This window comes from Lonchura striata, chromosome 1 (genome assembly GCF_050655825.1).
Source record: "Lonchura striata isolate lonStrDom1 chromosome 1, ASM5065582v1, whole genome shotgun sequence".
NCBI classification, from domain to species: domain Eukaryota; kingdom Metazoa; phylum Chordata; class Aves; order Passeriformes; family Estrildidae; genus Lonchura; species Lonchura striata.
Window position 1 is genome coordinate 118,084,340 of NC_140703.1, and position 26,033 is coordinate 118,110,372.

A 26,033-nucleotide genomic window follows, 5' to 3' on the forward strand; every position below is an offset into this window, starting at 1 on the left:
CCCTCCGCCGGGAATGCCAGCCCCTGGGAACGCCGTCCCTCACGGCTCGGCGAAGGGCACCGCGGGAAACGGGGAATGGTGTCGGGGTGTCAGGGAAGGATGCGGTGCTGTCCCTGTGTGTGTGCCCCTGCCTCGGGTGAGCAGGCAAGGTTGTGGATGATATTCCCTCTGGGTATCTTTTGTTCTGCTTCAGCTGCTGCTTTATTTGGGGTGAAACGCGGGGTTTGCTTGTAGAAAATATTTTTTGTGAATTACAGCCCCGTTAAGGGAAAACGCTTCCACGGCTCATCAGAGAGAATTGTTTAGTAAGGCATTCCAGGTGGGATAGCATAGCCCTCGTTAAAACAAGTCCTCCTCTACCTCTTCCCACTACTCAGTTCCAAAGTGCTTTTTGTTTGGAGCTTATATGGCAGTAGATATTTAAGGCAATAGCTGTGCATATTAACTGAATACATATTGGAGCCAAGGTCTGAATGGATTCATTTTCTTAAATCAAAAAGCCAAATGGTATTTTGGGTGTTGATGGCTCTGCAGAGTGTTCCTTCACGCCGTCTTTCCTTCTTGCTTTTACCTTTTGTTGTACTCACCTGTAACTTCCCTTGCTGAATATGACCTGGTGATGTTCTCATGCAGGAGACTTCCTTAGGACCTGAGGAGCAGCTGGAGCTGGCCCAGGAGGGATTTAGGGTGGATTTTAGGGAAAGTCTCTTCCCCAGAGGTGCCGGCACTGCCCAGGGAATGGGCACGGCCCCGAGGCTGCCAGAGCTGCAGGAGCCTTTGGGCAGCACTGCCAGGGATGCCCAGGGTGGGGTTGGTGGGGTCTGGGCAGGGCAGGGTGGCACTGGGTGATCCCTGTGGGTCCCTTCAGCTCAGGACATACCAAATTCTTATCTCTCTGTTAAAATTTCCCCCCAGAGCCCTGTGTGAGGCGTGGGAGGAGGAGTCTTGCCTGTCTGCATGCCCGTGCCCAGCTGCAGCGGGGGTACCTGCCTGTGGGGGTGAGCAGGTGTCACAGGTAGAGAATCCAGCTGCGTTTTCTGCTCCCTGGGAGCTCAGGGCTGTAAATGCCAGCAGGCTGAGGCAGCCAGGCTGCTTGCTCAGCCCCGGGGTGCCCTGCCTTGTGTTGGCAGCCTGACAGGGGCTGTGTTTCGTGCAGACAAGCGTTTCCAAACAGTTTCTGCAGTGTCTGAGGCGCAGGCTTCCCCCGAGCTGAGTGGGCTGCACCCTGCACTTGCTGCTTCACAGACCACACTCCATTCTCTCAGCTCCTGTGTTCCCTCTCTGGTGTCCCACTGCCTTTCATTCCACATAAGATCCTTTGTGGAGTAGCTGTCTGTGCTTGATATTTTTCCATTATGTCCTGGTTCCTAGATCAAGTAAGAATTGGGGTCTCAGAGCCATGACCTGCAGTGCCTGTTGGCTCTCTCACTGCTGTGAGGCCTTTCCTTAATGCCTCTAATCCTGCAATTAGGATAGATTTGGATTCAGGAAGGAATGTGAATCTAGCAGTGAAATATTTCTGAATTGTGACGTTGGATAGCGTTTTATGGTGTGTCTTTGTGCTGTAATCAGGGATTGTAATTTTAGCTTTTAGCAGGATAACACCAGGGAAAAGAGGAGTAGAAGAATAAAGAAAAAGAAGTTAAGGAAAATACAGGCAGTCGGTTGAGGAATGGGGAAATCAGTGGGGTGGAAGTTTTCTGTAAGAAACCTTTCCCTAGCAGGGTGGGCAGGGGCTGGGATGGAACACCCAGAGCAGCTGTGGCTGCTCCTGGATCCCTGGCAGTGCCCAAGGCCAGGTTGGACACTGGGGCTGGAGCAGCCTGGCACAGTGGGAGGTGTCCCTGCCGTGTCAGGAGTAGCACTGGATGGGCTGTGAGGTCCCTCCCAACCCAAACCAGTTGGGATTCTGGGATCAGGAGTTCCCAGCCACAAACATTTCCCTGTGCTGTGTGCAGTAGCAGAGCAGGATGAACCATCAGCAGGTTGGTTTGGTGGGGCACCTCTCAGCTGGGGTGTCTCAGAGTTGACCTGCTTGGAACCCAGGAGATGTGAAGGGTATTGGTTTCTTTTTACCATCAAATAACCCAAGGGCTGCCCCAGCTGCTGCTGCGTGCTGGGAGCTTTGAGTGCTCGTTGCTCTTGTGTTGGACACAGCTGCTGAACTTGGGCTGCCCCCTCCACAGCAACTCGGTTTTGTTTTTACTTGCCAAGCATGAAATTGGGGGGGGGCAGGGGGTGTGAACAATCAGAAATGGGCTCCAGGCTGAGATCTGGTGATGAATGACTTGTGCACAGGAAAACTCACTGAGAGGTGCTAAAACCTCAGTGGGATCTGTGGCACAAGGAGTTAGCCTCTTTTAAGAATGCACTTTTTACTTGATTACACTGGTTATTTTTGGCTGGCATTGTCTCTGTAGGATTTTAATTGCAGATGGAAGGATTTAGAACAGTATTGCCCTCATCCAACAAACATAAGCTGTGAGGTTTGGGTCTGATGGAGGTGTCTGGTGCATCCACCTGTCTGGAATGAATCTCTCTGGAGCTCTGTGTGTGGCAGGGCTGGAGGTGGACAGGTTCCTGACAGAGAAATTCCAGCTTTAGCTGCAGGAAAGCACTAATTGCTGATAGTAATTAGAAACTAATCTCTCCTATGTGAATAGGGATAGAACAAGTCTGACCCCTCGAGGATCAGCTTCTTGACAAGAATAGAAAATTTCTATTTAATAGAAATTAAACAATTTTGAGTGGGAAGGAGTGAAGAGAGGTATCCTTGGGCATTCTCAGGAAGAAAGGTTATTCTGTTTTTGCTGCCAAAGGTGCATTTTTACAGCATTCCCTTCATTGCAATCAGTGAAAACAGAAAATTTGACTGACATAGTACATCCATGGTTTGGTTTTCTCATATCGAACTTGCATGTGTTGGATATTATATTTTACTTTTTCAGGTGTTGCTTTTAAGGCAATCAAATTAATTCATTTTAGTATCCCAATGGACATCTTTTCTCTGTGAACTCTGCTTTTCAATGAGTTGTGTGGTAAAATCTGAGTCTGAAATTGTGAAATAATCACTAATTTCCCTGCACTGTCCCTCATAGCTGTGTGTGCCCACAGTTGTGAGGGCTGACCTCTCCATCCTATGAGTTTGTAAGAGCAAGGTTTTGTGGGATGGCAGTCCTGGAAAATCAAGGTCCTGCTGGTATATTCCATATTACAGGTAAATATATTGCTACTAATAGTGTGGATTAGCAAATCCTTATGACACTATTAAAACAATTCCAGTGCAGACACGTTGTCTCAAAAATTCAGGTTTTCCTTTGTGTTTTGGCCCTTCAGATTTCCATGGGGTTCTCTCCCTCAGTATCTTTGAAGGATCTAGACCTGGGCATGACTAATTAGCTGTAAATGACTGGACAGGGGTTTAGCTTTGCAGTGCTCCACAGAAATGCACAGTTTGTAAGAAATAGATATTAATTCACAAATAATACAAAATGCACAGAACACCTGGATTTAAACCTGTGATTCTTGAAGGAAGGTTCCCGTGGAGCCACCTGGGATGGTTGGCAGCTCTCAACACAACTCAGAATGAACCTGCTCTGGAGCACATGGGTTTCTGTGCTTCCACACAGAACTGCAAATATTTACTGCATTTAAATATTCCTGTGAAATAATCCAAACTGCCAGAGGGCAGGGCTGGATGGGAGATTGGGAATTGTTCCCTGGCAGGGTCGGCAGGGGCTGGGAAGGAATTCCCAGAGCACTGTGGCTGCCCCTGGATCCCTGGCAGTGCCCAGGGCCAGGCTGGAGCAGCCTGGGACAGTGGAAGGTGTCCCTGGAGTGGCAGCGGTGGATGGGATGGGCTTTGAGGTCCCTCCCAGCCCAACCCACCCTGTGTTAGAATCCCACCTGCAGGGAGTGGCAGTCCAGCTTTTCCAGCCTCCCTCTGGGGTCCAGCAGATGCAGAGGGTGCCCATGGCAGAGCTGCTTTGGGGAAACAAAAACTTCTAGTCTTTCCTGACAGCACCTCTGGGTCTCTCTGTTTGAGCCCTTCGAAGCAGTGTATGAGAGAAATGTTTAAATGATGTCTGGTTTTGTGTTTGCAAAAGAGCCCCCACCCATCTCGGGGGGAAGGAGAAGAGGCCTCTCTTGTTTGCAGCCTGATGCTCCTCCTGCCAAGCACACACGGACCTCTTGTTCCTTGCCCTCCCAGCTGAACTGTGGAGGGGAGATCCAACCTTGGCTGCTGGGCAGGGAATTCAGCTGTGGCTGTGCAGCCTGAACAGCCTCAGCTGCCCAGCTAGCTGAGCCTGGGGAAAGGCAGCTGCACATTCAGCTTCCAGAGGTCAGGGTGAGTTTGGGAGGGCTCTCTCCATGGCAGTCTTTATACTGTGGTACAATTTAACACCTCTGCTTGTGTGTTGGGAACTTGCTGCTTGTATCTTAAGTGTTCACAAGACTGATGTGAAAACTGAAGACACGATTGAGCCAATTTTGTGTTAATCACAAATGAAACACAGAACTATGTTAATCATCTCTTTATGGTGATAAAGCCTTTTATTCTCACTTCAAAAATACATTTTTTTCATTTATATTAAATTTCAGATTCCCAAACACCAGGCTGTGGGATGGCCTGTGAACTGCAAGGTGCAATGTTTAATAGTTTTTGAGTAAGCTTTGCACATGGCCTTCATGTTGTGTGGGGATTCCTGTGCTTTTGGTGAGGAGGTGCAGCCAGGAGCTCAGTTACCCAGTGCAAATTCTAATGACTTCATAAATCTTCAGGGTATTTTGGGGAAGTGCAGTTAATTCTTACAGAAAATCATAAGAGCTGACAGCTTGAGAGCTGTGTTTTGTAATAAAATGCCAGTAATCTGGTCATGTACCAAATGGGGTGATGTAATCATTGAATTTCTTCAGCAAAAATCCTGACATTTTCCTTTGAGTCACATGTGAGCCCCAGCTGGATGAACTCAGCTCTCTGGAGCTCTCAGACAGACAGGCTCCTGTGTAGGGTTGCTGCTTGGCTGTTTTGCATGGACATTTGGTGTAATTCAATTTTTTAGAGGCAGTTCTCTGCCCTGCACCTTTGCTGCAGCTGCTGCCTGTGCCTGTGGTTGCTTTCCCTGCCTGCAGCCATCTCCATTCTTACCTGTTCTTCTTTTCTCCCTTTTGTCCTGCATCTGTATTTCTTCTTTTAATGGTCTCTTGAGTTTCAGCATTATCTGAAGGCTGGCAGGTGTTCTCTCCCTCTTACCCTTTGTATTTTTATGTTCATGGGTTTTCTTCTGTTGGGGATTGTAAGGGCCAATCCCAACCAGGAAAAGCTTTGTAACTGGAACTGGGTTGTAGAGAGATCTGAAATACTTAAAAAATTTTCTTCCTTGTTAGCACCTCTATTCTTCTGTGTGGGCTTGAATTGCAAACAACAGAATAAGCATCAAAGAGAAGAGGGCAGATTTTTTTGTTGGAATAAAGTAGTGTGGCATGAAGTTACTGTAGGTGTTCAGGGAAGTACTAAATTTAAAAGCAGACGTGTAACAAGGTTTTCCCCTGTTCTTTTCCAACTGCTCCTTTATTTTTTTTTTTTAAGTTCTGGTTTGTAAAATTTCTATTCAAAGGAAGAGTTCAAAGCATATAAGTGTTAAAATATGTTTTCACGTGAGGTCATCTATGCTTAAATTCATGGCAGGACATGGTGGATTTTTGAAGTGTCTAAGGACAAAGTTTGGAAACAGCCATTATCCAGCTTGGAAACTTCTGCGTGTTCTGCTGTTCTGTTCTCAAACCACACTAATATAATGTGCTTTTTAAAGAACAGTCAGCAACCTGCTATTTAATAGCACAATGCATGGATTTTAAGAAATGTGACTGAAATCTAGTTTTTGTGGATATTTGCTGCTGAGAAATGAGGTTGCTTCGAGGAAATGTTGTCAAACACTGCTGACATGGCCAGGGGAGGAAGGCAAATGCAGTTCTTTCTTTGGGTGGTGTAGCACTGGATGCTCTGGGGGTATTACTGCTCAGCTCCAGCTGGCTGTGCCCAGCAGTCTCTGGCTCCATTGGGATCAGGGGGTCTCTCAGGGCTGGGAATTCCTGTGGGCCCAGAGCCCTTCAGGTGGCTTTGGTGGGACCAAAGAGCACGTTGGGCTCCTGACGAGGAGGTCCTCAATTGACGTGGGGCTGAACCAGGTGGATCCTCCCGTTTGGTGCTTCCTGATCTCTGACCCCAACCTGCTGAGCTGACAGGAAGCTGAGGCCTTATCCACGCTCAGAATGTGCTTCCTTATCACAGCTGTTATCAGAGTGTTCCAAATGGAGCTGGAGCTTGTGCAGCATTTTCACTTTACCAGCTCTGTGCTTTTTAGGTTGTTTAGTCATCGTTTTGCAGAGTCAGAAGTGAAGGATGACCCGTAAATCCCAGAGCTCTGCGCGGTGACTGGAAAGCTCTTGTGATACAGGAATAGGAAGTTCTCCAGCTGCAGTCTGGCAGGATTGTTTAGCATGGATTGTTTGGTGCTGCTCTTTCAACACAGCATCTAAATCTGAGGGCATTGCTTCGAACTCGTGCTGTCTGCAGATGCTGCAAGCAGAACAATTTTGCTTTGTGAGGCGGGAAAAAGCTGCATCCTTTAGAGTCAAGTGCTCTCAATGTTATTCTGAGCTGCTGACAAATGCTGTTGTATGGCTCAAAAAATCACTTTATCTGTATTAACTACTGGCGATATTTAACCCAAAGAGTTTCAGAACTTAAAACCAAACCCCTGAGTGCCTCTCCTGTCCCCCCAGCTCTCTGTGAACATGTGATGCTCATTCCTATTCTTCTCTCTGGTGAGCAGGAACACCCCCAGGGAGCAGCTGGAGCTGGGCCAGGAAGGATTTAGGTTGGATTTTAGGGAAAGGCTCTTCCCCAGAGGTGCTGGCACTGCCCAGGGAATGGGCACGGCCCCGAGGCTGCCAGAGCTGCAGGAGCCTTTGGCCAGCGCTGCCAGGGATGCCCAGGCTGGGGTTGGTGGGGTCTGGGCAGGGCAGGATGGCACTGGGTGATCCCTGTGGGTCCCTACAGCTCAGGATATTCTGGGATTCTATGATTTTAGGAAATCTGGCAAAGTTTTCTGTTAATCACACTTTTAATTTGAATATACTCTTTGTACAGCCAAATTCTGAGCCTTTAAACATCACCATTTCCCAGGATACCAAAATCCCCGAGGCTGGCAAAGCCCTCCCAGCCCAGGGAGTCCCAGCTGGGCCCCATGCCCACCTTGTCCCCAGCCCAGAGCACTCAGTGCCACCTCCAGGGGACACCTGCAGGGATGGGCACTGCAAAGCTCCCTGGGCAGCTCTTTGCAATGCCGTTGTGTTTGTGTTGTGCTTCTTGGTCAAACTGCAGCCAAATTCTGAAGATTTCCATTGGAGAATTCAGAATTTCTCAGGTGAACTGGTGGGATCTGAGCTGGTTTCACTCTGCTCCCGCTTGTCTCTCGTGACAGACTTTGGAGTCCTTGCTGAGAGGGAAGGAGAACTGCAGGACTGAAAAGAGTAGGGGTCTGTAGGGTTGCTTTTTCCTTGCTCGACTCCCACCTTGTTTGGAGGCAGACTAAGAGAGCTGGAGCTAGGAGGAAGGGAGGGATTGCACGTGGTTGAATAATAAACTTTGTGCCCATCGTGTCTTTGAGTGTTTTAAGGACTTTGGTGGAAGAGGCAGGGAGGATCTTTTGATGGGTGGTAAAGTTGATGCAATCAGGAATCACGGGAAGCCGATGAAATAATGTTGCTTTTTTTCCTGCTCCGTATTTCAGCCAGGAAAATGTTACTCTGTAGCTCCAAGGAAATCAGGCTGTCCTGCTGGAGTTGCTCAATTCCTAGAGTTTCTAGAATCTGTTATGGTAATGCCAAGTTCCGGCTTTCCCGGGATTACTTTGGTGCAATCCTGGATTAAACCACCCAGGGTTTCTCAGGGAAAGCAAAGCACAGTCTAGCTGGGGCAGGGCAGCAGCTACATGTGTGCAGGGAATATAATCATGCTGAATCTCTTTAATTGTTATGTTAAAATGAGACATTCTGCTTGGGAAGTTCAAACTAGCGACAGAAATTGAGTGCTTGTGCTTAAAACACCCCCTACAAAATCCTGCCAGCATTATGAATGAAAAATGCTGACTCAGTCCAGCTTTGTGCACTGAGACCCAGGGAACTTGAGCACTGAAATTCTGGTGACACTTCATTTCCTTTTGTGGGCAGGTTTATTGCACTTTACTCTCCTTTCCCAGCTTCAGAAGGGAGGAAAAAAAAAAAAGGAAAAGAGGAGAAATAAATAAATTCTTATTAAACAAAAGTTCCTTGAATCTTCCCCAGAGACCCTTGTGTGCAGTTCCTCTCCATCTGAGATAGCTTTTAGCTGGAGAGGTTTGGAAAGGCAGTAAATACAGGGGCACAAGGCTGCAGGTGGCTTGGGTACAGCAGGATGCAGTTTCCCAGGCTGGCTTTGCTCTGATGAACAAGTTCAAGGTGGCAGCAGCAGTGTCTGGTTCTGTACCAGCCAAGGACAAGGGGCTGCCCTGGCTTTTCTGGCAGTCCCTGAATGGGCTGGGAGGGACCTTAAATCCCACCCAGTGCCACCCCTGCCATGGGGACACCTCCCACTGTCCCAGGCTGCTCCAGCCCCAGTGTCCAACCTGGCCTTGGGCACTGCCAGGGATCCAGGGGCAGCCACAGCTGCTCTGGGCACCCTGTGCCAGTTCTCCAGGACTTCTGTGAAGGAGCTCCCAGGAGGAGCCAGGCTCTGGAGCTGGGGAGGGGAGCTGGGAAAACACCAGGTGAGCAGAATCAACCAAAGAGGGGAATGGAATCCGTCTCAGCTAAGGCACTTCTCAGTCCCTGGAGGGGCGTGGTGTGACAGGACAAAGGGAAATGGCTTTAAGAGGAAGGAGGGGAGGGCTGGATGGGAGATTGGGAATTGTTCCCTGGCAGGGTGGGCAGGGCTGGGATGGAATTCCCAGATTCCCCTGGATCCCTGGCAGTGCCCCAGGCCAGGTTGGACACTGGGGCTGGAGCAGCCTGGGACAGTGGATGAGCTTTAAGGTTCTTCTCAGTCCAAAGCATCCTGTGATTTCGAACATTTGCCTGTTGAGTTGTGTTGTTATCCCTGTGCAGTGTTATGAAACCAGGTGAATGCATTCTGCCAATAATTCTATCTTGGATTAGCTTGGCTTTGTCTCTCATTAAAGATTAAAAACTTTATTCTGTGAAGATTTAAATAGAAACAAAGCCTTGTTGTGATAGAAGGAAGGAAATTTGTAGACTTCTAAAGCAAGCATTCTCAGGATGTGCACTTGGGTTGATTTACACGAACCTAATATTAGCCTTGATTATCCTTATTTTTGCAAGTTACATGGAGGTTTGCATTTTTATATTTGAGCTAGGGGAAAGCACACACATGAATTCTCAGGGTATCTTGGTTTTGTTTTGCTGAGATAAAAATTTCAACAGAGGTGCTTGTTGGCCTACAGGAGGGAGGTTGGGTCTTGTTATGGCTCTGCACATGAGGAAACCTAGAGCAGGAGTGGCTTCAACTAAACGTGGTGACAGCCAGATCACTGCATCGTTCTGGGAGCTCACAGGATCCAGGTTACAGACAGAGAATCCCCAAATCCCTGAGGCTGGCAAAGCCCTCCCAGCCCAGGGAGTCCCAGCTGGGCCCCATGCCCACCTTGTCCCCAGCCCAGAGCACTCAGTGCCACCTCCAGGGGACACCTGCAGGGATGGGCACTGCAAAGCTCCCTGGGCAGCCCCTGCCAGGGCCTGAGCACCCTTTCCATGGGGAAATTCCTGCTGCTGTCCCAGCTGAGCCTGCCCTGGCCCAGCCTGAGGCCGTTCCCTCTCCTCCTGTCCCTGTTCCTGGAGCAGAGCCCGACCCCCCGGCTGTCCCCTCCTGGCAGGAGCTGTGAGAGCCACAAGGTCCCCCTGAGCCTCCTTTGCTCCAGGCTCAGCCCCTTCCCAGCTCCCTCAGGAACTCTCCAGCCCCTTCCCAGCTCCATTCCCTGCCCTGAACACTATTCAGCCTCTCTTGCTGTGATTGATGTGCAGGTGCCACTGCAGAGCTGATGTGTTATGTGCCTGCTTCACCTCCCCAGAAGATTCCCTGATGAAGTCTTCCGAGGGACATGGAAATATTAGTAAACTTGGCCTGTTGGTGGGGAGAGTGTAACCAGTGTGGAAAAGTCTCATGGAAATGCTGCTCCCAAGGAGAGAGGCTGCTGGAATGATGTCCTGGCAGATTAACAAAAGGTGCACACTGGGTGTCTGTTTATCTGCTCCTGGTTATCAGATTTGTTTTAAACTGCCTGAGTTCTGTACAGAACTCAGATTTACACTGTGTTTTTGATCACAGCAGTGAACAGAGTTTTCTCCTCCCACTAGCAATAGGCTAAATTGGTTGGGAAAGTATTTGGCATTTGTATCCAATTTGTTCTGTTTAAAAAATATCTCCACAGCTGGTTGCTATAGAACCATTATATTCCTTCCAGATTCAATGGTTAGTGTTGGATACAGTGGGGAAGTTATTGGCAAGGTAACTGAAAAAATGTGTGAAGTTCTTTGTCCCTGGGGACGGTGCTGGCTTAGTGCCTCCTTGCAGGACTCCTTTATTCCTGGTTTTCAATGGCTGGCAGGAGCAGTGCTGGTGGATCTCTGACCTCTGGCACTGTGGATCTGGTTACTCATATTTTTGGCCAGGCTGTTACATTTTACTGTTATGTCTCCTTTTTTTTTTTTTTTTTTTTTTTTTTCCTTAGATCTCTGTGTATCTGTTCAGTCTGTCCAGTCTAGGGAGAAGCATTTTAAAAATGAGGTTTGTGTGAGTTTGTTATGAGTCTCAAACACTGAACTTCGCATTGAAACCAAATTAAATCTCACTTGGAACTGTGAGATCCTGATTGGAACATTCATGGTTCCCCCTCAGGTTCTTTTTCTCTGTGTGGGTTGGTTTTTTTGGTTTGGTTTTTTTTTTTGTTTGTTTGTTTGTTTTGTTTTAATAATGCTTAATTCACACGTGATTTCTGTGTGTTACTGGGGCTTGATACTCTGCAACTGCTGTTTTCCAAAGCAGATCAATTCTTCTGTCACACAGTGTTTTCCAGAGTTTCATTGAATTCCCATGTGCAGCCCCCTGGAATATCAAATCTAAAGGTTTTACCTATCTAATCAAAGCTTTTTTAGTCTTTGGGGAATCCAGCCTGAAACACAGGATGTGGGCAGGGTGCTTCATGCCCTTCATCCTGTATCCCTGCAGGATTTGTTAGGAATGTTCTCTCCAGGCTTTGGGGGAAGCCACGTGTGGTGTTTGCCTGTTCAGGCAGGTGTATTTGGATGTGTCTTAATATTCTGCATGTATTATTTAGAAGTGGTCTAACAACTTCCTGAACTGTCAGCAATGAAATGAATTTCAAAGAAAGGCTCACAGCACTCTCCAAGTTCTGAAGTAGGTGAGCAAAGCGAGCACTTAGACCTCTGGTAGCCTGATTTGGGCTGCTGGCCCAGGGTGCCCAGAGCAGCTGGGGCTGCCCCTGGATCCCTGGCAGTGCCCAGTTCCAGGTTGGACACTGGGGCTGGAGCAGCCTGGCACAGTGGGAGGTGTCCCTGCCATGGCAGGGGTGGGGTGGGATGAACTTTAGGTCCCTCCCAGTGCACTCCTTCTGTGATTCTGGGATTTCTGGCTTCAGCTCTGCTGTGCCTGTCTGTGTTTCAGGAACTTTTGCCTCCTTTTCCATGGTGGTTGTTGGGAATCTCCCCAGAGTTCCCTGACAGGTTCTAGTGCACGTTGTCCCGAGGTGTTGCATTTCCTTCTCAGCCTGCAGGATTTGCTCTGTTGCCCAGTTTCTTTGTCTCATTCCAACCTGATTGTCCCAGCTGGTACCTCCAGTTCCTGGAGGATTTTAACAGTGCTCTGACCCTGTCCTGGCTGCTGGCAGCCAGGATTTGGGAGGCCTCTGCAAGCCCTCATTTGAGGTTCTTAAACAGGAACCTTTCAGAAGGCTGAGGGAATGATCTCAGGATTGGAAGATAGTGATTTTTCTGCTGGGCCCAATTCAAAAATCTTTCTCCTTTGTTCATGTCCTGAAGGATCAAGAGGTGCTGCTTGGGTTTCTTTCCTCCTTTCTTCCTACTCCTTGAGCATTCCTAGCTGTCCAAGCAATGATTAAAAGGGCCATAGACAAACATATACCCCAATACTTGTGTTATTCCTTCATTTGTCCTCATTTCATTGAAATAGTGAGATTCTTCAGGCCTGGAAGCCATGAGCTGTTGCTATATAGAGCTCCTGTAGCTTGAAAGTTGTCATGGATAATGTTTGCTGGAGAATTACAAATAAAAAGGGAAAAGAGCAGAAGTGTGTGAGTAAATGACCTCTTCAATGTAGAGCATGAGGGCATCTCTTGCTGGGGGCCTTAGCTGAGGATTATTTGCTGCTGCTGTTTCCTCCTTTAAACATATGAAGTGGCTTTTTTTTTTTTTACTGGACTTTTTTTTTTCTTGTGTAATTTGGGGTTTCCTGCTTGAAAGTTGCACCAATCCAGCTGAACATTTGGAGGAGTGCTGAGTGCTTGGGTTTTCAAACTGTCAGCAGCAGCATTTAATCAGATGAGAACTGAGGCATGTTCATGTAGTTTTATCTCTAAGGGTACTGAATTATTCATTTCTGTGAGAAAGCAAAGTGGATTTGATGTAATTGGTGCTCCCTGGGGCCTGGTCTGGCTGGTCACAGCTTGGAAACTGAACATATCACCTGGAAAATGCTGTGGATCATCCTTGGCAAGTTCAGTGCCTCTGTTGGTTCTGCATTAGGAAAGTACAAAGTGCTGCACTGGGGTCGGGACAACCTCTGGGATCAATCCAGGCTGGAATGAGCAGATGGAGCAGCCCTGGGAGAGCTGGACCTGCCCCAGCCCAGAGTCCCCCGTGCCCTGGGCTGAGCCCCAGCTGGGGATCAGGAGAGGGACTGGGATTGGGATTGGGATTGGAATTGGGATTGGGATTGTGCCCCTGTGCCCCCCAGGTGAGAGCCCACCTGCAGAGCTGCCCCAGCCCTGCCCCAGCCCAGGAGGAGCTGGAGCTGCTGCAGAGAGCCCAGAGGAGGCTCCAGGATGAGCAGAGGGATGGAGCAGCTCTGCTGGCAGGAAAGGCTGGCACAGCTGGGATTGTTCACCTGCACAGGAGAAGCTTTGGGCTGAGCTCAGGGTGAGCCCCAGGAAAGCTGGAGAGAGACAATTTCCAGGACATGGAGGGACAGGGCACAGGGAACGGCCTCAAAGTGAAAAATTACAGGTTTAGATCAGATATTAGGAAAAACTTCCTCCCTTGAGGGTGGGCAGGCCCTGGCACAGCTGGGGCTGCCCCTGGATCCCTGGCAGTGCCCAAAGCCAGGTTGTGGAGCAGCCTGGGACAGTGGAAGGTGCCCCTGCCCATGGCATGGGGTGAGCTTTAAGGTTCTTTCCAAACCATTCTCTGGTTCTGTGTATTCATTTTCCTGGTGTCAGTGGTGGTCGAGTGTTATTACCCTTTCCCTTCCCCAGTCGTGGAATTTAATTTTGGGGTAAATTTCAGATTCCTTCCTCTGCAAGCAGGCAACTCTTCACCCCAGCAAGTTCATTTTGTGTTTTCTCTTCACTTCAAGCAGCAGTAAACACCTGTGGTACTTTTCAGGAGAATTGCCAACTTCACTGTTGATTTTGAGAAAGGCTTTTTTGACTGATGAATGTTTGATTGTAAGTGCTTCAGTACAGGGTGGTTTTGAATAGTTGAAATATTGACAACTTAATTTTTCCTGTAAAATATCTTTAGGCTACACTTCTGCAGCCAAGTGACTGCCATAAACTCTTGCTTGCTGTTTCAGAATGTAATGATTGATGAAGTTGTGGATTCATCATTAGAATGCCAATTTTCATTTTGAGCTCTCGACTCAGAAGGTAAATAACCAGGAATGTATTTTTAGCATGCAGAGTTTATTTTGGAGATGTTGGAAGTTGCCAGCTCGTGGAGAATGCTGTGCTGTGCTGGAGCCAGGAGCTGAGCAGTTCCTGCTGACTGCAGTGCCAGCTGGGAGAGCCTCTGCTCCTCACGCTGTCCCCAGCCCTGCTGGGGCCTTGGTTTGTGCTGCAGCAAGTGGCCCTCGAGCCATCTCCTGCTGGAGTCACAAGACTGCTGCCAAGGCAAATTGCCCCTATTTTTAACAAGCCAGATGGAGAAATAAAGGAATCCTGAGCCACAGTCAGGACTGACAGCAGCTTCTGAAATCACCTGGGTGAATTGGATTGTTGAGTTTAATCCACTGCTGCAAGTGTGAGCTATAAATTGTGCCACTTGTTCCTCCTGTGCTGTAAGTTGTTCAAACCTTTCATATCTGTCTTTGTCAGGCACTGATCTCTGCTCCCTGTGAGCAGGGACAGGACCTGAGGGAACAGCTCGAGCTGTCTCAGGGAGGTCTGGGCTCGAGATCAGGAAAAGTTCTTTCAAAGCTGCTGTCAAGGCAAGTCAGACCCTAAAGGAAACTGCTGTCTTCAGATCATTGTTCTGTGGTGGGTGTAGCACCATCTTCTGAGCAGGTTTCATCTCTGCCCAGAGGTGTGAACCTTGGAAAGCTAAGTCTTTGGGAGGTTTGACTGGAGTGCTGTAAGAGCTGTGGGAGTTGGAGGGAGGAAAGGCATGAGTTGTGTTTATACCATGGAGCTGCTGTATCCTGCCCTTCCTGCTCTTCATCATTCCTTGGCTCTTCTCTCCCTGACCTCTCTTTACTCTTTTTCGTCTCCTCACTTACCTTTCTTCACTCCCTGCCTTTGCTGAGGAAACATCCTGGCTTGGATCAACCCCAGTGTGTCCAGCAGGAGCAGAGCAGGGATTGTCCCTCTGTGATGGCTCAGAGAGGCCCCTCGAAGGCTGTGCCCAGTTCTGGGCCTGCAGGAGAGACCTGGAGGGGCTGGAGCGTGTCCAGGGCAGGGAACGGAGCTGGGAAGGGGCTGGAGAATTCCTGAGGGAGCTGGGAAGGGAATGGAGAGTTCCTGAGGGAGCTGGGAAGGGGCTGGAGAACTCCTGAAGGAGCTGGGAAGGGAATGGAGAGTTCCTGAGGGAGCTGGGAAGGGAATGGAGAGTTCCTGAGGGAGCTGGGAAGAGGCTGAGCTGGAGCAAAGGAGGCTCAGGGGGACCTTGTGGCTCTCACAGCTCCTGCCAGGAGGGGACAGCCGGGGGGTCGGGCTCTGCTCCAGGAACAGGGACAGGAGGAGAGGGAACGGCCTCAGGCTGGGCCAGGGCAGGCTCAGCTGGGACAGCAGCAGCAATTTCCCCATGGAAAGGGTGCTCAGGCCCTGGCAGGGGCTGCCCAGGGAGCTTTGCAGTGCCCATCCCTGCAGGTGTCCCCTGGAGGTGGCACTGAGTGCTCTGGGCTGGGGACAAGGTGGGCATGGGGCCCAGCTGGGACTCCCTGGGCTGGGAGGGCTTTGCCAGCCCCAGGATTTGGAATTCTCTCTTGGGGATGCAGAGTTCAGGGTGGCTCTGTAGGAACCAGCCTGCTGCCAGCACACATTGTCAGTGGGTAAGGATCCTGCTGTGACATCCCAGGAGAACAATTTGTGGGTGTACTTGGGCACTGATTATCAATCAGCATGTTAAAAACTTGCAATTGTGAGGGTTTTAAGGAGGAGGTTTGTTTTCACAGCTGCCTTGGCTTTCTTCTTGAATCAAACTTGAAAGGTTTTTCAGATCTATTATGTTGGGAAATCAGCATCATGTTACAGTTTTGCAGTTGGATTTTTTTTTTCCTAGTGCAAGGCTGCCCCACAACCTTGTAGCAAATTTTCCTGATTACAGGGAACTGCAAGGCAGTCTACTTTTGAAGTACCCACAGGGGAGAAATTTGTGAGCTACAGTAAACAAACCTCCCCATGCCACAGATTTGTGACTTACAGTAAATAAACCATTAGCACTAACAACAGCCTTAATGTTCTTATCCTCTTGCAGGAAAGGAATTTTTATCCTGGAAAGGCGTATTAAAGCGTTTGAGGACAGGAAAATTACTCTTTGCAGTGTTATTAACTGTCCAGACTTCCTGAGTCATTTAGAGAAGGAGCATAACAAAATTTTCTAGAGCCAGCATGGAAAATGCCTGTTCACATGGTACTTCTCCCCCAGCCTGCATCCTTCAGAACAGCTCCAAGTACTTACACAGTGAGGATGAGCATCTCTTCCTTAACTGTTTGATACATGATGTTTTTATTAAAAAAGACCCTGTCTTCCATATCTAGATTTTTCCTTGGAGTTCTTGGCTTTGTGTGCATATCCTTGTTCTCTCCTGCATGGCCTGAAATGATTCCCAGCCCTTGGCAGACATGCAGAGTAGCTGGAACTTGGGGTCACTTGGAGAGAACCTCAGTGGTTCAGTGCTGCTGCTGTGGGGCAGAGCTAGAGCTGAAATCTGGCTGTTCTCCCAGTAAACTCTTGCCTTGACCTGTGGCTTTGTGTTGAGACAAACCTGAACCTCACTCTGTTTGCTTTGGGGAAATCTTGTTCCCTAAATCCTCACCCTTCAAGTCCCGTGAAATACATGGAAAGTCTTCCCTTGTTTTGTCTATTTTTCTCATTTCTTTGCTGTGTCTGAACTTGGCATTACCACTGGTAACGCATCCAGCAGGATTATTCCTGGCCTTGTATCTCAGCATTAGAAGAGAGCAGGGTTGGATGGGATACTGCCCTGGCAGGATGGGCAGCCCTGGCACAGGTTCCCAGAGCAGCTGTGGCTGCCCCTGGATCCCTGGCAGTGCCCAAGGGCAGGTTGGACACTGGGGCTGGAGCAGCCTGGGACAGTGGGAGGTGTCCCTGCCCAGGTGCAATGGGATGAGCTTTAGGATCCCTCCCATCCCAGAACATTCAGTGATTCCTTTACCCTGGCTGGGGGTTGAAATTTTTCTGGTTGTTGAGATGCAGGAGCCTGGTTTATGTGGAACTGCTGGGAAAGCACAGCTGTCACCTGGAAAGCAAGTTTGGCACATGCCTTTGCACAACTTTTTTGTGCCATTCAGATGTACTTGCAGTCAATTAATAATTTATTTAATATAGAAAGAGGATTTTTAATTTGGTTTGTGCCTTTTAAAATGTATGTGTCTCTGTTCTATATGTATTTACAGTTTGTGTTTTTAGCTTGCAGACTGTCCTTTCCCTTATCCCATTGCATGTATCACTTGCCTGGTTTTGTGGTCACACCTGGGATGGTTTTGCTCTTGTGTGAAAACTGCTTCTAAGCATTTTGAAGGGAATTGATCTCATGGAACCAGGAAACCCATGCTTTGGGATATTCCCTGTCTCATGCAGTGAAGCCCTTTTTGCTTCATTTCTTTAGAGAGTGCTTAAGGGTATTTTAAATAGGAGACAGGGGCAATGGAACTTTACCATGGTTAATTCCCTGTTTAGGCTTTATGCAGCCTCTGCATTGGCAATGTGAGAGTCCCTGACCCTCCCTATGAGCTGGTGCCTGCTCAGCCCCCTTTGCAGTGCATGGAAATCCCTTGATTTTACAAATGCCCAAGGGCCTGTCCTGTCCCTGGGAGAAACAGCTCATGAGTTTCTCTGTTTCTCCAATGTCTGCATTTCTTCCATATAAAGCTGCTGTTTCTTGTCTGCTGGACATTTTCTCCTCTTGGCCACATGTGATCAACCAGTGTTGGAGCAGCAGGGCTAGGTGTGACCAGAAGGAGGGTAGAAAGCCTGGTCTAAATGCCACAATTAAAGTCTGTTTGTTTGTGCATCTGAAGGGCTTCTCATGTCCTGCAGGAGCTGAGAAAACAGAGCTTGGAAGAAATTCAGAGCCCCATGTCCTTGGGTGGGAGAGAGGAGCTGCCTCAGGCAGTGGTGATGTGGGCTGACACAGCTGCTGAGATGCTGATAAGACCTGGTAGATGCTGAATAATTCTCCTATTAAATGACTGGTTAGAAAATCTGCTTCCCAGATCTGCACCAGCAGAGCCCTGCACTTATGTAACTGGGAGAGTTCAGGAGAGCAGCTGCTTGCAGGGGACAGAGTGACCTCCCCGAGTCCTTCAGAGGACAGAACCTTTGCTTTCATCACCAGCTGGAGCCTCTCCCTGCCCTGCCAGACCTTTTATCTGCTGGATGTGCCTCTGAGCAGGGGAGAGGGAATGGACTGCACATCCTGAACTCCCTGACTCAGCACTTGTGCTGACTCAGGCCTTTTTCTTCCTTCCTACCCTTCCTCCAGCAGAGCTGTTACTTAGTGGCAGAGATGGGGAAGGTGAAGTGAAACAACTCAAGAATAGCTGATTTTCTTTTTTTTTTTTTTCTTCATTGTCCCCATTTCAAAGGAGCAGCTCTAAAGTTGAGACAAGCACGTGGATTTTCACAGCATAGCTATGTGGGATTAGGTCAGGCCTAAAAGTGATTAAATCTCAGGCTGGAAGGCACCACTGCTGTCCAAGCCAGACTTAACAGCTCTGAACTATTCCTTTGGCTGCCCTAATTCTTGTAAAAACATCCAGCTGGATTGAAACATGGGAGTTCCTGCAGAGCTGTGTCATGGGCATCTGTAGGAAAGAGGGGGAAGAAGTTTATGAGCCACTATCCAGAGTATTTCCATGATCTTCTTGAATTGGATGTGCTGCAGCATTGTTCCCCTTGCTACAGGAGGTGCCCTGAGGTAGGTGGAATAAGTGTGAGAGTGGATGCAGGAATAAGGAAAAGGATAATCTGCAAAAAGCCATGTAATTCTTTATTCTCTCACCCAATTGGGGTGGTTCTTGCAGCAAGGAGCAAGGTGAGGACTGGAGAGAACAGAAATGTGGCAAGGGGAAAATGCCCACAGAAATGATCCAGGCTGCACTGGGCTTTCAAAGCAGCTGTGCTCTGCCTTCTGAAAGCTGGAGTTAAAGAGTTAAGGGTGGCCAGGTTAAAGGTGTGATGTGACTGTCAGACTCCTCTTAGAATAATGCACTCCCATAAAATTAGGATAAAACTGTCACTGAGGGGTTACAGAGCACTCAGACTCAGCCAAGGCTGAACTCCAGGCATTGGCCACTCTTCTCTTTGGTTCCAAGAGTTTCCTGAGTGCCACTGCTTAGGGATCCTAGAGCCATGGACACAGCTGGATGGACAACTTGGAAATAAAGCATAACTGTCTTCAGTTTATGGGATGGAAATATCAGAACCCATCTGCTTTACTTGCTTCTCTTGGTATTCATGTAGTCACCTGATGGGTGGGGTTGAGAGGGACCACAGTGGCCACTTGGTGCCACCTCCCTGCTCCAGCAGGGCCATCCCAGAGCACAGGGCACAGGGCTGTGTCCAGGTGGCTCTGGAATATCCCAGGGAGGAGCCTCCAGCCCCTCTCTGGCTCTGTTCCAGCTCAGTCCCTGCCCAGGGCAGGAGTTGTGCCTCCTGTGCAGGGAATTGCTGGGCTCAGCCCCTGCCCGGGGCTCTGGGGCTGCTCTGACCTCCTGCACACAGGGACAGACAGACTGGGACAGACTGGGACAGACTGGGACAGACAGACAGGGACACACAGGGACAGCCAGGGCTGGGGCTCCTCTCCTGGCTGAGCAGCCCCAGCTCCCTCAGCCTCTCCTGGGCACGGGGATGCTCCAGGCCCTGGCTCAGCTCTGCTGGATCTGCTCTGGGAGCTCCAGATCTGTCAGACAAAACAGACTTGGAGATGCAAGGGCACACAACACTCACATCCAGCAGGGTATCCTGCACTTTCTTGTCCTCCTTTCCAGGTCATTCTTGAAGCTAATGTCAGGCTGCCATTAAGGTTGTTGTAGGTGTGCAAGTATTCCCAGCTTCCTAATTCTTGTCTTCCAGATTTTTGGGTTCAGTACTTGTTTTGAAGGAGGAGAGTCAGAAATTGCCCACTGCCATTGTGTTAATGAGGGTTTTTAACACACTCATCCAAACAAACAAAATGAGCAAACAAGTCACTGCTGCACCTGTGTGAGTAAAGGCAACTTAAAAAATTAAAAAATTTTAGCACTGAGAAACTCCTGGAATTCCTGCTTTACATGGTCTGGTAGTTCTGAATGAAGCCAACAGCTATTAAACTAAAAATAAAACAAGATACTTATTTCTTATTAAGGAGTTTAGAAACAGTTGAACAATATGGTGGCTTTTCATTGTGTTAAATTTTTAAAAATGAGACTCAGTCATCTCTTGGACAGGGTGTTGCAGTCCAGTCACAGTTCACGTGGGGCTGGAGTTCTTAGAGGAGCCCATATGTGAGAGATCCCCAAATCCTGGGGCTGGCAAAGCCCTCCCAGCCCAGGGAGTCCCAGCTGGGCCCCATGCCCACCTTGTCCCCAGCCCAGAGCACTCAGTGCCACCTCCAGGGGACACCTGCAGGGATGGGCACTGCAAAGCTCCCTGGGCAGCCCCTGCCAGGGCCTGAGCACCCTTTCCATGGGGAAATTGCTGCTGCTGTCCCAGCTGAGCCTGCCCTGGCCCAGCCTGAGGCCGTTCCCTCTCCTCCTGTCCCTGTTCCTGGAGCAGAGCCCGACCCCCCGGCTGTCCCCTCCTGGCAGGTCTGTGGGGCACTGGAGTGTGTTGGGTTCCCAGGTCAGGGAGAGCAGTGACAGATCAATGACACTGCAGGGGATCAATAATGTGAAATGCTCACAGGACCATTCCACAGCTGCTCTCTGTGATCTCCCCCTGCTCGGGGTCATTGGCCTGTGCTGTTCTGGGCTGGCAGAAAAGCCCTGGTTGTGAAAGTTGTTCCAGTTGCACTGAACATCTCCTGGCTTCTGGGGTTGACCTCTGTGTCATCTGGGAGGGGGAAAGCCCAAAAAGTCTGGCAGTGAAATCAGAATCATGGAGTGGTTTGGGTTGGGAGGGACCTTAAAGCCCATCCAGTTCCACCCCTTTGCTTGTCCCTTGTCAAGGACACCTTCCACCAGAGGAAACTCCACAACCTCCCCATCCACGGCTTCCCATGGAGCCAGAGCACAGGGAGCCTTTCCCCATGCCTGACCTGGGGATGATATGTCCCCAGGCACAGGGATGGAAAGTGAGCAAGAAACACCAGTAAGGAGCTATTCCAGCAGCACCAGTTCTACATTAGGTAACACTGGAACTTTATCACCTGCACCATTATCTTTACAGTCACTAACGAGAAACATTTGCTTACCCCCAGCTCTGAGTGAGGCAGACAAGGCCCTGCCCAGCCAGCTCAGCTGTCAGGCCTCTCTCTTCCACCTTGCACTGCTGTAGCTAAGCTCAGAAATACCTAAATTCTTGATTCTCACTCCAAATTACTACTTCTCATAAACCAATACTCTCTACACAAGCAGTGTTTATATATATATATATAATATATATAGTTTTTATATATAGGTTATATATAATATATAGACTATATACAATATATATAGAATATATATAATATCTATTAAGTTATATATATACATAATATATAGTAAGTTATGTATGTATAATACATATTAGGTTATATGTATATAAAAATATATAACCTAACAGCAACCCCAGAATTGTTCACCTAAAGGTAAAACTGAACCATGTAGAGAAAACTCCACATATATAAAATCCCAGACCACATCTAAATTTAAGTACTGATATTTAAAGCTTTTACCTTGAAAAAATGAGTAGGTTTAAGATAACTCCAGTAAAAACATTTATTCATAGGAGTCAGACAAAGATGAAAATTCCTTTCACAGTATATTATATATGGACTTTAAAAATATGGCTCAGAACTTTATTAGAGTTTCTATTTAAAATTATCTGTGCTCTGCTGAGGCCATGTTTACAGAGACAACTGCAATAAAACCACAGGAGGTATAAATTAAGAACAATTGAGCTGTTTCAGTGCTGTGTGTCTTTATACAGATACGTTTTACACAAGAAAGATCCTGGTTTTGTTTTTCCTAAAATGCAACCCAGCACTTCTATTCCTAAACAATTCCTCCTGAGATAATTCTTGATCTGAATGCCAGAATTAATTCCTGAGGCCACTTATCGGTCACATTCCTCCTCCCACAGGAAAAAAAGGAGACAAACCCAACCAGATAAAGTCACAACATCCTCCAAGAATTCCAAATAACAAAATCCCCCCAAGCAGGACATCACATGAGTGTCCCAGGCTGACAGTAGGGTTTGGAGTTTGCAGATGTCCCATGGGAAAGCCTCTAGACCAAGATCAGTCAAGGGACTGAGAGTTTTAGCAAAGCCTGGTAAGTTTGCATCAATGCTGGAAAACAAAAGCATTTTGAGAAATTCAGGGAATTCTGAGCCTTGCTCTTTGGAGATCACATTTTAACTCAGTCACCAGTTAGCAAAACTTTGCAGGGTTTCTGTTCCTTACAGGAATGATTGGGAAAGTAAAAACCATCACAAATGTCAAGTCCTGCCATTTCTTCTATTTTGTTCCAAGTACCCAGAAGAGATTAACAAAGCACCTCCCCACTGCAGACACTTTTCAACAGCTGTGGCAATGACCAAACTGCTGAGAAGTCACTTCTGCATCCCAGAATCGTGGAATGGGTTGGCTTGGGAGGGACCTTAAAGATCATCTGACTGACAGGAGGGGCAGCCAGAGGGAACAGGGAGAGGAGAGGGAACGGCCTCAGGCTGGCCAGGGCAGGCTCAGCTGGGACAGCAGCAGCAATTTCCCCATGGAAAGGGTGCTCAGGCCCTGGCAGGGGCTGCCCAGGGAGCTTTGCAGTGCCCATCCCTGCAGGTGTCCCTGGAGGTGGCACTGAGTGCTCTGGGCTGGGGACAAGGTGGGCATGGGGCCCAGCTGGGACTCCCTGGGCTGGGAGGGCTTTGCCAGCCCCGGGGATCCTTGTTGGGGAGAGGAACTGTGGGATGGCTGCTGTTGGTGCCATGCTGGGAATTGCAAGTTGGAATATTTGCCGTTTCTGGAGGCTTGGGAAGTACAGAACTTGTCATGACCCCAGTTCAGTGGTTTCTACCCTGTGGATGAGATGTGGGTCTCTGCTCTTCAGGGAAGAAGGGATTTATGTAGGAAGGAGCTGTTTAATGTTGGATTGGTTTGGCAAATCCCAGTGCAGCCGTGGCTTATGCTCTTTGATGACAGGGCAAAGGTGAGAGGCTCAAAGTTCCTGTTGTGCTCTCTAAAAAAAAGGATAAATTATCAGTTGCATCTCATGCCTCTGGTGCAGAAGACTCCCTTTGAGGCTCTGTTGGTCACGTTTCATTGCTGGCATGGTTCTGCTGCCAGGGGCGTTCTGGGCTGCCTTCCCCAGGGAGCTGTGTGCAATCCACTGACGGGGCAGTTGTGCTTCCCCTGCTCGTCTCCCCTGCTTCCTCTTTGAATCATTCCTGAACTCATTGGTCAGCAGCAATTGAATTTAGCAGGGTTCCCAAAATTGCTGAGGTGTCCAGGTTTATACAAATCTCAGTGGTTGGAGTGAAATCACAGCTTTCCTGAGGGAAGGATTGGCACAGAGCTCAGCTTATCCAGCCCAGATTTCTGGCAGCTCTCTGGGTGTTTGGTTCCTTCACAGTTTTTTATTTTATCCCACTGTGGGTTCTTTCTTGGGTATGCTGGGAGAGACAAGGAAGGCAGAGGAGTGGAGTGAGTGCTCCTGTGGAACTGGTAGAGACTGGAGAATGTGGAAGGCACAGCTAAACAATTGGTTACTGTTTCAAAATAAGATTGGAAATTCGGATGTCAGTTCTGAGCCCTCACTGCAATAGAGACCTGAGTTGAAGAGTGTCCAGGGCAGGGAAGGGAGTTGGGAAGGGGCTGGAGAGTTCCTGAGGGAGCTGGGAAGGGAATGGAGAGTTCCTGAGGGAGCTGGGAAGGGAATGGAGAGTTCCTGAGGAGCTGGGAAGGGGCTGAGCTGGAGCAAAGGAGGCTCAGGGGGACCTTGTGGCTCTCACAGCTCCTGCCAGGAGGGGACAGCCGGGGGGTCGGGCTCTGCTCCAGGAACAGGGACAGGAGGAGAGGGAACGGCCTCAGGCTGGGCCAGGGCAGGCTCAGCTGGGACAGCAGCAGCAATTTCCCCATGGAAAGGGTGCTCAGGCCCTGGCAGGGGCTGCCCAGGGAGCTTTGCAGTGCCCATCCCTGCAGGTGTCCCCTGGAGGTGGCACTGAGTGCTCTGGGCTGGGGACAAGGTGGGCATGGGGCCCAGCTGGGACTCCCTGGGCTGGGAGGGCTTTGCCAGCCCTGGGGATCCTGTGCTGGTTTATTTGCTTCACAATACTTTACATATATATGATATTTTATAATATAACAACTGTGCCAGATGTTTCTGGGCATAAATAATATCTGTTCTCCATCTCTGAGCCCTTCAATCACAAAGCAACTTGGGACAGGATGGACCTCAAAAGATCATCTGGTCCAACCTTTGGGAGGGAGGCTTGGGGCCCCTGGTGTCACCTCAGTGATGCCCAGTGAAACCTGTGCTTGTGGAACTGAGGTGATCCATCAGCAATGAGCAGCAAACTCCAGCATATTCCAGCAGGAGAGAGATTTGCCTTATCCTCAGTTTGCTTCCCTGTCTCTGTCTGCAGTCAGCTTTGGTTTGGGTTTCAGCCTCTCACATTTAACCACAGTTCTGTGCTCCTTCTCTCCATTCCCCCAGCTGGCTTTGGTTTTTTTGGTTTTTTTTCTCGCTTTTTTTTTTTTTTTTTTTTTTTTTTTTTTTTTTTTTTTTGTACCCTCTGGAAATTCTTTTGAGTAGTTTCTGCTTTCCTTGGCATCCAGCATGGGGCTGGTGTTCAGACTTCCCACTGCCTCTCCTCTTCCTCCTGTGTTCAAGGTAAAGGGAAGACAATTCCTTTGGAATCCTGGGCAGTCTGTGGAGGAGGCTCTTCCCTGAAGGGCTGAGCACTGTAAATGCTCTGCTGCTTCCCCTTGTGCTGAAAAGGAACAGATAATATGGAAACTGCCTGGGCTCTGAGAGGGGGGACTTCAGGGACTTCTGCTTTTGGGTTTTCCTGATTTTTCTCCTTTTTTTTTTTTTTTTTTTTTTGTGTGTGTGGGGTTTTTTTTGTGTGTGTTTTTTTTTGTGGGGATTGTTTTTTGTTTGGTTTTTTTGTTTGTTTGGTTTGTGTTTTTTTTCCTTTAAGTTTCATTTTGTTTTAGTTTTCCTTTGGCTTGTTTGGGGTTTTTTGTTTTGTTTTTATTTCTTCCTCGTTTTTTTTCCTCTTCCTTTGCCCCCCTTTTATTTTTTCCTCAAGGTTTCTTTGCAGTCATAAAACCCAGCAGCATCACTGAGTTCTTTCCCACAGCAGAGAACAATAAGAAAACATAGGCAAAGATAAAAGTGCTGATCTTTCAGCACTTCAGGAATGCTTTTGGGAGAGCCCCACAGCTCGGGGGGTTCACTCTGAACCCTTGGATCTCTGCACCTGGAGTTTGAAATTTTTGGGATAACGCTTGCTGTGCAGGGAGCAGCATCAGGTGCCTGCCCTGGCCTGGGGCACAGGGCTTTGGAGTCACCTGCTTGGCTGAATTAGGAGGAAAAAGCCAGGATTGCGCCCATCATTCCCTAAATTCCAACTGCTGGGGAGCCTAGCTGGCAAAAGTGCCAGGGGTTTGTGCAGGGACATCTGGGCAGGGGATACAGAGGAGGTTCCCAAGTTGGAAGCCAGAAGAGAATGTGGGAAGTGTGAAAGGGGGATGGGGAGGGGAGCAAACAGTGATTCAGACAAAAGGAAATTGTTGGTGCAAGTGAATGCCTTTTCTTAGGGATATTGATAAATTTCTGCTGCCGTTCAAGCAGCCTAAATGATTCTCCTGATTCTGTTCCCCTTTGCCTTTCTGCTGTTGCCTGGAAGACACGAGTGGAATCTCACAGGACAAGAGGCCATGGCTCATTGTTGTGCAGCTCCGGTGCTGCTCATTGTCCCCTGGCTCAGGCAGCTCATGTCAGCCTTTGTGTGCAGCAAGAAAAATGTTTTTCCTTTTCTGTGTCCCGATGAAATTTGGAGCCTGTGTGGTGGCTTTGTTGGCAGAGCCAGTGGTGCTCTCCTGCAGGCTCCACTCCACCTTGGGCACTTGGTGCTCC

At 48.7% G+C, this 26,033-nt stretch overlaps 1 protein-coding gene across 7 annotated transcripts in view; it reads left to right on the forward strand.

Annotated features, from left to right (window-relative positions):
• ITSN1 (intersectin 1) overlaps positions 1–26,033 on the forward strand; it is a 106,401-nt gene that overhangs the window by 737 nt on the left and 79,631 nt on the right. Inside the window, exon 1 of one of the 7 annotated variants that reach the window (XM_085587481.1) lies at positions 13,891–13,958. The exons of the other annotated variants lie outside the window; for them this stretch is intronic. The gene's annotated coding sequence lies outside the window, so the exon portion shown is untranslated. Of the gene's footprint in view, positions 1–13,890; positions 13,959–26,033 lie in introns of those variants that run through there. 7 annotated transcript variants of the gene reach the window in all.